The sequence below is a fragment of the Aotus nancymaae genome, unplaced genomic scaffold (genome assembly GCF_030222135.1).
Source record: "Aotus nancymaae isolate 86718 unplaced genomic scaffold, 86718_ANA_hifiasm-v0.15.2.pri h1tg000058l, whole genome shotgun sequence".
NCBI lineage: Eukaryota > Metazoa > Chordata > Mammalia > Primates > Aotidae > Aotus > Aotus nancymaae.
Genome location: NW_026988472.1, coordinates 32,285,269 through 32,299,066, shown reverse-complemented (window position 1 = coordinate 32,299,066; position 13,798 = coordinate 32,285,269). Strand labels below are relative to the sequence as shown.

Below are 13,798 nucleotides of genomic sequence, written 5' to 3'. Positions count from 1 at the left end.
CTGCCTAGATTTCAGAAGATGTTTGGAAATGCCTGGATATTCAGGCTGAAGTTTGCCGCCAGGGCACGGCCCTCGTGGATGACCTCTGCTGGGGCAGTGCAGAAGGAAAAGGTAGAGTTGGAGCCCCCACACAGAGCCCCCACTGGGGCACTGCCTAGTAGAGCTGTGAGAAGAGCGCCACCATCCTCCAGATCCCAGAATGGTAGATCCACAGACAGCTTGTATCATGCACCTGGAAAAGCCACAGCCACTGAATGGTAGCCCATAAAAGCAGCCAGGAGGGAAGCTGTACCCTGCAAAACCACAGGGGCAGAGTTTCGCAAGGCCATGGGAGCCCACCTCTTGCATCAGCATGACTTGGCTATAAGAACTGGAGCCAAAGATCATTTTGGAACTTTAAGGTTTAATGACTGCCCTATTGGATTTTGTGCTTGCACGGGCCCTGTAGTGCCTTCATTTTGGCCATTTTCTCCCGTTTGTAACTGGTGTATTTACCCAATGCTTGTACTACTGTTGTATCTAGGAAGTAACTAACCTGCTTTTGATTTTACAGGCTCATAGGCAGAAGGAACTTATCTCAGATGAAACTTTGAATTGTGGACTTTTGAGGTAATGCTGAAATAAGTTAAGACTTTAGGGGACTGTTGGGAAGGTAGGACTGGTTTTGAAATGTGAGGACATGAGATTTTGCAGAGGCCAGGGGTGGAATGATATGGTTTGGCTATGGGTCCCCACCCAAATCTCACCTTGAATTGTAATAATCCCCATGTGTCATGGGAGGGACCCAGTGGGAGGTAATTGAATCATGAGGGTGGGTTTTTCCCATGCTGTTCTCTTGATAGTGAATAAGTCTTATGAGATCTGATTGTCTTATAAAGGGGAGTGCCCTGCAAATGCACTTGCCTGTTACCATGTAAGATGTGTCTTCGCTCCTCTTTCACTTTCCGCCATGGTTGACTTGTCTTAGCAGCATCAGGGGTGTGTGTGTGTGTGTGTGTGTGTGTGTGTAAGAACACAACATATTTGTCCTCTTAACATATTTTAGTGCAATTTTTATATAAAATATACTTCAAACAAGCTAAAAATTGCTATAGATTTATAAAAGTGACAAACGTAAAGGAAAGCAGGGATCTGATAAATTTCTGGAGGGGAGGAAGCATATGGGATTATAATAATTAATAAGCATTTCTGGGGAGCACAAAAGTTCAGAGTACACAGAAATTGCCAATAGTGGAAGGAGATTCATACAGCAGAGCTTGGATGAAGGGTGCAAATTGAGTGATAGGAAAAATTATCTGTGAAAGATACACAGGTCAGCTTTCCCTGACCTTGTACCAAGCAGAGGTTCCTACCCCCTTACACTCAAATTACCCATTTGAAGACAAAAAGTACTCTACAATAAACTGAGATTTACAGTCTAGACAGCTTCTAGAAGAGAATCTGGTACCCTAAATCTAGATCCTTTTTATTTTAGCTTGGAGGTAGGAATGCGATATTGGGACTTAAAAATCCCTTAGCAAAGACTAAATAAAGTGCATGGGACCCCCTGTGGAGATGAGTTCCTGGATTAGAGAGGACCTAGAATGATTTTATTGCCTGCTTTTTTTGTTTCTCAGAAGAGAGCTGCCATTCTTCCCTAGGAGCCAGATTAAGCACTGCATCCTGGAAACTGCAAACTAGTGGGAAAGACAAAGAATATACACATTAACAAACACAAAATAGCCAAGTGCTATTGAAATCCTAAAGATAAAGCATGAGAAAGAAATTGAAGGGAAGTGCAATAGAAATGAGAAGGCCAGGAAAAGCCACTTTCTGAAAGATACATGCGAGCAGCAACCAGAGTAAAAAATAAAAGTTAATTATAGATTTTATAGAATTAGATCATCTAGATTTAAAAAATGAGAGAAAATTTTAAAAATCCATTTACTTTCAATTCTTTTTTAAATGGTGTGTTAAAAGTTTTAAATTATCATTTTTGAAAATATTAATGTCTGACTATTAATTCATTTTATTAAGGCATCTGGGCAAGGTATCAAGCTTTTCCTATATAATCTCCCAGACCTCATTCTTTAACCCAGGGTCTCAGTAAGGACATTTTGGGTGAAAGGAACATGAAAGAAAGCAAACCAGTATGATAATTCTGTTATTCTTTTGTTTATCTATATGCTTATTGTTATTTCTGCCATATTTCTTATTTATTTATAATAAAGAACACATTCTTGTTTTTCCTCTATTTTGCCCTTCCATTTTAGTTTTCTACATTCCTTACTTTTATTAGATTTTTTCATTGCTTTACTAGTATTGAATTTAGTCATTCTATTTCTAGTCTTTCCATAAGTTACATATAATTTTTGCAAATGAATACTTCAAAATATATCAAGAAGATATAATAGATACTATTACATATTATAGAATATACTTATAAATAATTATATATAAACATATAAAGAAGATATGTGTGTACTTGTGTTTGTGTAGTATACATATACTACTTGCATACTGTATTTGTAGTATACTATACTTGTGTAGTCTACTTGTAGTAGAGTATATCTGTTTTGTGTATAGTGTGTGTTTGTGTGTGTGCGTGTGTGTTTGTGTTCAGAGGAAAGAAAATTTCCTTCTGAAAGTTTCAGACTTCGATTTCTTTCATAGATCCATCCTGTAGAGATGAGAACAACTAAATATCAGGAGGTACAAGGCATCAGGGGTTTTGTACACAAGCTGGAAGACATCAGGCTCTTCTTACACAATGTCTGAGGTATCAGCCTTTAAGCCAGGGGCTAAATAGGGGCATTTTGGGTAAAACAAACATGTAAGGAAGCAAAACAGTGAGTACTATTAGTCAATATGTAATATTAGGATTCCTAGTATTGTTGGAAAAATGGAACCAAATTTTAAGTCTGGTTTGACATGTACACTTAAGTTTTCATATTTGCTTGTATATGAAACACATTCAGTTAACAACCAAAATCTACAGACATTTGATTTTTTCTACTAGATACCAAGAAGTCATTTTATAACATTTTCTGCCATTTTTATTTGTATGTCTTTTACTTATTTCTCTTGCCTGATTGCTCTGGCTAGGACTTCCAGCACTATGTTGAATTGGAGTGGTGCGAGTGAGCACCCTCGTCTTGTTCCATTTCTCAAGGGGAATGCTTGCAGTTTTTGCCTATTCAGTATGATGTTGCCTGTGGGTTTATCATAGATGGCTCTTATTATTCTGAAGTATGTTCCTTTGACATCTGGTTTGTTGAGGGTTTTGTTCATGAAGGGATGTAGGATTTTACTGAAGGTTTTTCCTGTATCTAATGAGATGATCATCTGGTTTTGTTTTTAAAATTCTGTTTATGTTGGGAATCACATTTATTGATGTACATATTTTGAACCAAACTTGCATCAAAGGAATGAAGCCTACTTGATCATGATGAATTAACTCTTTAATGTGCTGCTTAGTTCAGTTTGCTAGTATTTTGTTGAGGAGCTGCTCCACACCCAGGAAGATCTGCTGGCATTCAGAGCACCTTCTCATCTGGATCAGCAGCCTGAGAGTCCCTGCTTCTCCTGTGCAGAGATCGTGGTGCAGCAGGGCCTTTTCCAGTGCACACTCAGGCAGATCTTCAGTTATGTGAACCACCCATTTTACTAGATTAGGAGTTTAGACCACTGCCCACTCTGTGCAAAGAACTTGGGGCCAAGCAGGTTTCCCAGATCCACACCCAAGACACCGCTAGGAGATAATTATTGGGCATTTTACTGATTTCTCATAAGGGTAAGCACTAGCAATATGTTTATTGGCTATTTGCAAATTGTCATTTTGTAATTTTCATTGTATTAGCCTTTTCCCATATGTGTACTGCCCTTTATTGAATTAAACAAGTTTTGAGAATGTTGTGGAAAATGACCATTTGCCTCTTGTATTTGTTACAAATAATTTTTTTCACTCATTTTCTTGCCATTTAATTTAATTAAGGTTATCTTTTGTTGTGCAAAAATGTTGTTTCTGTTATTTTCAGAATGTTAAATCTGTTTAACTTCATGAATATTATTTTCCTTCCTCTCTCTCTCTACATCCCTCCCTCTCTTTTCCTTCTTTCTTTTTTGCTTAGTTGTGATTTCCTTAAGAGGCTATTTACAGACTATTATAAAATATTTTAATTCTATAATAATTTATATAACTTTGTCCTTTATATTTAAATAATTTATCAGCCACATAGCTTGGTAAAAATATGAATTAGGTTTATTACTTATTGATTTTTTTAAAAGTCCATTACATGAAAACATCATTCATGTTTCCTCTAACATCATTTATTCTATGTTGTATATAACATTTTCTTATTTATTTGAAATGCACCTCTAGCATAAATTGAATTCATGTATATATGAATATCCATATATTAATATATATATATGTCCATATATAGACCTATATATTTATATACTTCTTTTTCTGGATTCCCTCTCCTGCTTTATCAACTTTTTTTCTTTCTACACTAATTCCACGTTTTTAAAATTACTATAACTTTATAAAGTATTTTGGTTTGAAATAGAGCTAGTTTTTTTATTGTTATTTTAAAAGTGTTTGTTGACACTTCTCATGTGTTTTTCCTACTTCCACATGAACTTTAAGCTTGTAGGAACATATGAAAAAAATGCTCAATATCACTAATCATCAGAGAGATGCAAATCAAAACCACAATAGGATACCATCTCACACTAGTCAGAATGGCTATTATTAAAAAGTCAAAAAAAAAAAATAGCAGATGTTGGCAAGGTTGTGGAGAAAAGAGAACATTATACACTGTTAGTGGGAATGTAAATGATATGGTTTGGTTGCGCCCCCACCCAAGTCTCATCTCAAATTGTAATGTGAATTGTAATCCCCACATGTGGGAGGGACCTGGTGGAAGGTGATTGGATTATGGAGGTGATTTCTTCCATGCTGTTCTCACTATTCAAAACTATGAACATGAATAGAAAAGATACAACCAATAGATTAGATTAGTTTTTCACATTTTTCTCAGTTAAATGCATTGCTAATTTCTACCTCCCGTTATGCCCATTGAAGCTGAAAGCAACATGGATGATTTAGGGTAAGCTTATGTTGGAACCAACCTTATTACAGCTTAACTAACAAAACAAAACAAAAACAAAACCAGGAAATCCATAGGAACGTTCCTGAAAGTAAAATGATATAAGTTGTTGAAGTTGTTGACTTTAGCCAGGGAAACTTCATGCCAGAGTCAAATAAAATTTTACAAGACCTTCTAAGTTATCTACTTTGAATACAGCACTTCCGACATTTGAATGCAGCTCTAATATGTCAGTGATTTTAAGTCCTTCTATTTTGATTCTCCTTAACTCTCATTTCCCAAAGCTCATTTTTTTCTCTCTGGCAAATACAAGATAATTTTTTCTCATATATTTTAAGAAAACTTTCATTTTGAGACAATTTTACAGTCACATATAGATGTAAGAAAAATACAGAAAGAGTCTGTGCATCCTTCACCCAGTTTCCCCCAATGGTAAGTAACATCTTGCAAGCAATCACACAATATCACAACCTGAAACCTGCCAGTGATACAATACAATGATCTTCTTCAGTTTTCCCCAGTTTTACTTCTATTCATATATGTGTGAGCATATGTGTGTGTGTATCCTCTCCATCTTTTTTTCTACTTCAGATTTAAGCATATGAGTATTTTATCTGAATCATATATAGAATCACAATTTGTTTAAACGTTTTGCTGTGGATGTGATGTACTTTATGGACTAGCATGGTTTGTAACAGAGTTTAAATACATTTAATATATATTACTAATATTAATGTATTATGGAAATTAAATGATAGACTGGATTTGTGATATGTGAACTCAATTGAACCAAGAAAGATACTTTTATTTGTGAGAAAGGGGTTAGTTTTTTATCTGTTAGTTTTATTTTATTAGTATGCAGTCTAGGTGATCAACTTTCCAAATGAGTCTCTGCTTTCATATTATTCCAGCAACACAATTAAAATTAGTGCTACAGAAAAATTACACAGGGGCAATATTTAGTCAATCTCTGTCAATAGAAAACAAAAGCATAATCGAGTTCTAGATGGAAAAAGCAGAATACAAGATTGCTTTAGAATAAATAAGGTAAATGTTGATTAATTTACCTATAGCTACATTTTTATTCAATGAAATTCTATTTGGGTGGTATGCCTATCTTTGTTTAAACTCATTGTTTCATCTTGTCATAACTATTATTTATTTACACACTGTCATTTGTACTTAAAAATAAAGTCATTGCTTAAAAGGACAAGCTCTAATTTATCTTCTTTATTTTGAAGTTATTATGTGGGTTTTACTTTTTCTAATTACGCTTGGTTCATCATGATAAGAGGTTATTCTCAAAATGTACAAATAGAATTCAGAGAGTTTTCTTCAAGAACAAATAAAAATGGGAAGAATGGAAACATTATAACTAGGAAAAACGTGTTCTGCCTTCACTGTAGTGTTTTTTCTTGTTTATCATCGTTGTTGCTAGTATCATTACTATTGTCATGATCTTGCATGGTCATCACTTTGCTTTTATTTGAGTTTTTTCCCCAGGAGTTCTGGACTACATGAAATGCTTGGGTATGTTTGAGTTGTAGTGCATTTCTGGGCACAATTTATTCTGATTTTTGGTAGCTATTTGACAGATAAAATAGGACAATGGACAAAGGGCAGAGAATAATATAGGTAGGTGGATTACCATGGTTGATAAGCTAAAGGCAAAACAAAGGAGTCCAAACAGGCTACATAGGACTCAGAATATGTCTTCTGGAATGACTTTTTCTAAGCCCAAAGAGCTGATGATTTTTTGCTATTGTTAAATTTTCAAGGTAACCAGTAAAGAGATAATCACCAGTATCTTCATCATTCTTTTTATGTTCACCACAAAATCTGATGTAGAGCAAAGTTAATTGAAAGAGGGATCCATAAATAAATTATAATTAACATTTCCTTGAGCATAGCTTCTCTATCCAGAAATATGTTCAAGTTAAACATTTTATTTTATGCCATTGTAGACTTAGTGACAATTGCTATTAAATCAGTAAATTAAATTAAACTTTATTAACTTTTGTTTTTATATCTATACATGAGATGATACCATATAGGCTGATATTAAGATGATTTTACTAGATGGAGAAAGGAGACAGAAAAAAGAATTCCAGGTAGAGGGAACATTATTAGCAAAGGCATATATGCATAAATATGCATATTAATTATGACTCAATATATAGCCAGAACAATGAGTACATTACTAAAATACTATCATCATAAATAATTTGATTTGAGATAAAGAAGGGCTTTGGATGTTGAAATTATTTATAATATTAACATCTTCAAGGACATTATGAAGATTTTCTTTTTCTATTTAGCACTCTTTCTTGTGCCTTTACTTTTTCTTTTTTCTAGACTATGAAATGTAATCTTGTGCTCACTTTTCACTCAGGTTCCTTTCTATCAAAAGCCCTAATACACACTGTGCAATAAAGCATTTAGATCTGTTTCTTTGGAATTCTTACATTAGGAATTTTTACAAAGGCATATGTAGTTATTTATGAAACTCAAATTGGGTATAACTAGGTGTAATCCTAAGTGAGGCAGTATTGGAAATCAGAAGAGCTTGATTAACCTATTGGAGAAAATCTAGAGTTTAAAGTCTAGAAGCATTTTCATCTCTTACTTTGGAGGATGGAACTTCTGAAGGGGGTTTTCTCTCTTTTACAATTTGAATTATCTCTCTCCGTAGTTCACATCTTAAAGCTATATAGATACTACTATTGCAGACCAAATTGCTGGCAGAAACCACACTGCCAAGTGTGTACCTATGCAACAATCTCACATGTTCTTCACATGTACCCCAAAACCTAAAATGCGATTAAAAAAAAAGAAACACGTGTGTTGCAACTAAGTGTGTTTACATGTATTATTTCCACAAGATAAAAATAAACTCAAAGAAATATGATTTTAAAAATCAAAAAAAAAAAAAAAGAAAAAACAGGACCATAGAAGATACCCAATTATGAAAAGGTTGAGGGCTATAATAATGGAAATAAACCAAATTCTATACAAATCTTTCAGCAGGATAGTCAGCAGAAAAAATATTTCTTCAATTGGCCTATAAAAATGACTTGCGTTTCTCACGGAGTAAGCTGTCTCTCGATCCAAGCAAATGTTGAGTGTTGCAAAGTGGAAATTCAATGCTCTTTCCTCCCCATAACAATGAAGAATAATAGAGAAGAGAAGCCAAAACTGGTATATTTCAGTTTCCTTAAAAAATCGAAGTTTGAAATTAAGAATGTGGAGCAAGAGGTAAGATGGTCAGAATAAAGACAGAGAATTCAGTTACTATGGCAAATATCTCACTTTATCCCCAATTCATCATCCATCCCCACAAGGATGCCCCAAATAAATCTTTGTTCCCTTTTCTGTGAGGAGCACATTGTACTCTGCTTCAGGTAAATGGGTGGAGTAAAGAACAGGACAGAGTCCATATGGTTTTTAGCTCATAAATCAGGTAAATAGCAGTGTTTCATTCAACAATAACCAAGTACTTCATACCAGGCTAAATTTCCTAGGGGTTGATGACACAATTGTACACAAGACAAAGTTCTTGTCTTCATGGAACTTGTATTCTAATGGAAGATGAGACCACTCATTAAATCGTCAAATGAACGTACATTGTTTAAAATAGAATTAATCATTCAGGTAATGATGAGTACTATGAAATAATTTCAGTCAATAAGATGCAATAGCTATGAGTGTATATTGTTCCAGATTAAATTGAATCTGTATCAAGAAACTACTTGTACGATTACAGGTCAGGAAGAAACATGATGTGAGTTCCTAATTTTGTTTTTAACACAAACAAGTCAGCAATCTAGATTGACAGCAGCAACAGTAGCATAAGCGTTCTTTTCTCCTTCCCTACAGGAGCATCTGGGATTATTTCTGGATAATTAGGGTCTTACTGAGGTTGAGAAATGGCCTAATTCTCTCAGTGCTTTTTAATATTTTTATATAAAGTGTTTCCTCGTTGTTTTGGAAGAACTTACACTGATAATTTAAGTGATTATGTCCAGGAAAATGATTATAAACTTGAGGCTTTCTGGATTTCTACACCAAATTCAGACTCAACAGGGATATATCTTCAGCGAAGGAAAGAAAATCAAATCAGGACAGCAGTGTTCATGAAAGACACCTCTGGCTTCAGAACTTCAGTATTTTATAAAGGCTGCTTCCCCACAGCAAACCCCTAATTTCGAATTGGTATACTTAATCTGTATGATTATGGTACCCTCGAAGTTAGATGCTCACAATAATGAGTTATTTCTCACATAGCCTTTATCTTGACCCCTTCCCTTTTACCTTGAATGGAAGTCTTGTATGACTTTTCTATATCTCCCTGCACATCTGTTGGATTACCTATTTTAGCTTACCTAGGATAAGGTTTTGCAACAAAGAGATGAAGGATTGAGGCTTGGCTTCCAGTAAAGGTCAGCCAAGAACATAAGGTGCATCTTTATTAGACACTACCACAAACTGTTTCATCTTCTTTCCCTTCTTAAATTCTTCAGCTGTTTCCTTTTACAAATACTTATTGAATGTCTATGAGTGCTACTTATGGAGCTGGAACTAAGAAAATCATATGTTTCCTTGTGAAAGTCCTACTCAGATAACAAAATAATTTTATGTAGCTGAGACCAAGAGGTAAACATTCATTTTAAATAATTATACAAATTACCAGGAAACAAACACTCAAAATGACTAGCATTTACTCTCAACACAGAAATGGTGAAATAGCTAACTTCAGTAGTCACAGAAAATCAAAGATTAAACATATATTATTGCATACAGTAGCAATTTTAAATAAGCTTTCTGCCTGATAGAGGCTGTGGCCTGTTTCTCAGCTATGAATGATATGACTAATTAAAAAATAATAATATACTTTACATCAAGGATAACAAATTATTAAGACTTTCCTGAGTATTGCTTTTTCAGTAACCATGTAGAATCATAACTCATCATTACCCATCACACAATACCATTCAAGAACACTAGTAACCTTCCTGAGAGCTCTCTGAAAAATTTCCTCTTTATAATTAACTCTCATTAGAAGGTTGCAGTTTTTTTCAGAATGACCACCAATGACACAAATGCAGCTGAAAACAGCTGAGACACAGGTGTTTGAAATTTGGTTTGCTGATAATAGTTCATCATGCATGAAGTGACTAAATCATTTTCTACACTACTCATTTTGTTGCATTAAATGGAGAAATATGATTAGATTTTTTATTTCTAAGTTTTAATCAGAAATATCAAAGGAATAGATTTTTTTTCTGCTGGAATAATAAAATCTGTTATAATGTTTCAATAAATAATGTTTCACATTAACATTTAAAATACCCATATTAGGACATACCAAAGGGGAACACGAGTTGCCTTGCCAGGGCTCCCATTGGTCAAACTGGGACAATTTGAACATCAGAAACAATAATACTGGTAATGGTTTATATTATATTGAATATAAAAAAGAATTCCTGAAGATCCTCAGCCAGTGTCTTCTTCTTATGCTTCTCTTGCCTTTTTTTAGGAAAATTTAAAAAAAGAAAGAAAAAGTCCTTAAGTTCAGACCTATGCTAGAGTTATATTTCTGAGGAGCATCTGAGAGAAATGTGAATTTTTATCCCTTTTCTGAGTGACTTTTTATTTTTGGCTGCCAGCTCTCTTCACTTCTTATAGGTTGGTGCCTTTGCCTGCCTCTTTGTCTCTTCATTCTCTGTCCCCCCCCCGCCATAGCCATGATTGGGATTGTGAATGTCAGTCACTGATATTTCTGAGTCGAAATAGTGGCATGGTGGGTTACTAACCGCTTTGTTCAAGAACCGTCTGCAATTACATTCAAAGGGTTTACCCTTTTGGATCCAAATTTAAATCCAAAATTAGGTTTATCAATTAAATTTAAAAGGGAGCTGAGTAAGGTGGTGTGTGCCAGTAGCTCTGGCTACTTGGGAGGCTGAGGCAGGAGGATGGCTTGAACCCATGAGTTTGAGGGCGAACACTGTTGGAGAAGCTGTTCAGCCAGCAAGAGAAGGGGCCTCTGGAAGAAGCAGAGATGTTTTGCTCACAGATCATTGCCATGGGTCTTCCCCTTCCTTTTAGTGATTGCTTCAGCGAACTGGGTAATCAGAATGCCCAGATGAGTGCAGCTTCATTTGATGATTTGAACAAAACTTTGTATAGAAGCTTATATCAAGATATAAATATCATGAATGCTTGTAGATACAATGAACTACAAATGAACATTTGAGGTCAGCCATCCATCAGACATAGTCAACAAATAACGTGGATGGAAATTGACTAGTCTCTTCTGTACACAGAAAATGATTACTGATGAAACAAGACATTAGCCCATCCCATGTGCTCCTTAACTATGAGCAAGAAACAGTGTCTGAAAGCAAGAGGAACATTTATACAAGATGGATAATGGTAGAAGATGCACTAAATATTTAATCCAGCCAGAATGCCAAGTTAAGATTCAGCTTGGATTTAAAAACAAAAACATTATTTTTCAAGGCCTCAGAGTATAAGTTCTGTGTATTACGGGAAAACTTTTATGCTTAGTTGGATGAAGAAGAACCTTGCTTTCTTTTTCTGAATCTGCTATGACCTCGGCAAGATCAACTTTTTACCTGGGCTACAGTCTGTCAACCCATGCACTCACTGGATTATTCAGAAGGACAGTTTCCTAGGCAAGTGCCATCCATGTGGTCACCATCCAAACCTCCCGATGAGGAACACAGGCTCAAAGATGCTGAAACAGAATCTCAACCTGCTGTTTTGGAAACTCCAGAAAAACCTATCAGATACTGTCCAGCAGGAAATTGTTAACATGAAGTCTGAGGGATAGGCCACTGTAATTCAGCATCTGGAACAGATCATTGAGGATCTGAGGACCAAAATAGCTGAACTAGAGAGGCAGTGTTCTACCTTGGACACAGAAGTGGCCAGTGGTCGTCAAGGGCTTGAGAATGGAGTGACAGCCTCAGAAGATGTTTTGAAGCTCTCAGTTTTGAAGAAAAAGAAGTACAGCATCAAAGGATTTTAGAGGCAAAATCCATACAGACTTCCCTAACAGAAGAGGTTGGGGTACTGACACTGCCTCCTGTAGACCGCTGCCGGGGGGGTCCTCCTTCCCTCCCTGGGGCTGAAAGTGGAACTCAGACAAAATTATGTTCAGTGATTTCTCTGAATGTGTCTCCAAGGCAAATATCAGTCCAGCTAAACAGTCATCAGTCCACACAGAGCATCTCACAGCCTCCACCACCTCCATCCCTTCTGTGGTCTGATGGTCAAGGACAGCCTGGGTCACAGCCGCACCATACTTCTATTTCTACTGAGTTTGACACCAGCCATGAACACTCTGTTTTCTCTGCCTTTGAAAACAGCTGTAACAATCCATCCCCAACACCTCCATGCCTGGCCTGGGCATGGTGCCTCCCCCACTTTCCCTTCTCCCTGACATGACAATGCCTACTCTGCACAGTACAGCCATTCCCCCACCTCCTCCTCTGCTGGGTGCAGAAATGTTGCCACCCCCTTCCCCTCCTCTACTCAGAGTGGGAATACCTCCTCCACTTCCTCTACCCAGAGTGGGAATACCTCGCCGCTCCCACTTCCCAGAGTGGGCATACCACCTCCTTACCTTCTTCCCTTCTTCCCAGAGGTGGAATACCCCCTCTGCCCCGTCTATCTGAAGCAGGATACCTCCTCCACCTCAACTCCCCCTCTACCCAGAGCAGGGATACCTCCTCCACCCCAACTTCCAGGAGCAGGAATAACTCCTCCGTCCTCTCTACCCAGAGCAGGAATACCTCCTCCACCCTCTCTACCCCTTCTACCTGGAGTGGGTATAACCCCTCCACCCCCTTTACCTGAAGTGGGAATACCTCCTCCACCCCGGCTTCCCAAAGCTGGAATACCTCCTCTGCCCACTCTACCTGGAGTGGGAATACATCCTCCACTCCCTCTACCTGGTGCTGGGATTTCCCCGCCTCCTCCCTTGTCCATATGGGTATTCCACCTGCTCCAGCTCCCGCTCCCCCTCCCCCTCCACATGGGACAGAAATCCCCCCACCCACTCTGCTTCCTGCATTAGGCCCTCCACTCTTCCCAAAAGTTGGGAGGAATACTTTACCAACACCACAGGTGTGTGGATTTCTTCCTCCTCCATTGCCAAATGGCTTGCTTGAATTAGGGATGAATCAGGACAAAGGGAGTAGGAAGCAGCCCATGGAGCCTTGTCTACCAATGAAGCCTCTTTACTGGACAAGGAATTCGACTACATAGTAAAATAGACTCCAGTGCTTCACTTATTTTGGGAAAAAATTGAAGAGCCATCTATAGATTGTCATGAATATGAGCAATTTTTTTTTAACTGCTGTAAAGGAGAGAAAGAAATCTATCTCTGACATAATCTCAAAAAGCTAAACAATGCTAAAAGCACCAGCACACTCTGTGGATGGAGCCAGAAATCAAATTTTGTCTCTATGAAATGGCCAGAAAGAAACATCAAGTCATTGGCCAGGGAGCAGGGAGTGAAGCAAAATGCTTGAATACTGAATGACCATTTACTGAATCATTAAAAGTTTATTATGTGATTCTCTTCAATGAACATATGCTAGGTGATACAAAATTAAGAAAAAGAAAAGAATTCCTGAGTCAACAGTAATACTCAAAACAAAATAAAAAAAGGAAAGCTC

At 36.9% G+C, this 13,798-nt stretch overlaps 1 pseudogene; it reads left to right on the top strand.

The window, feature by feature from the left end:
• The first annotated feature begins 327 nt into the window (after positions 1-327).
• On the top strand, positions 328-13,526 carry LOC105714777 (formin-2-like; annotated as a pseudogene).
• Positions 13,527-13,798: the final 272 nt, after the last annotated feature.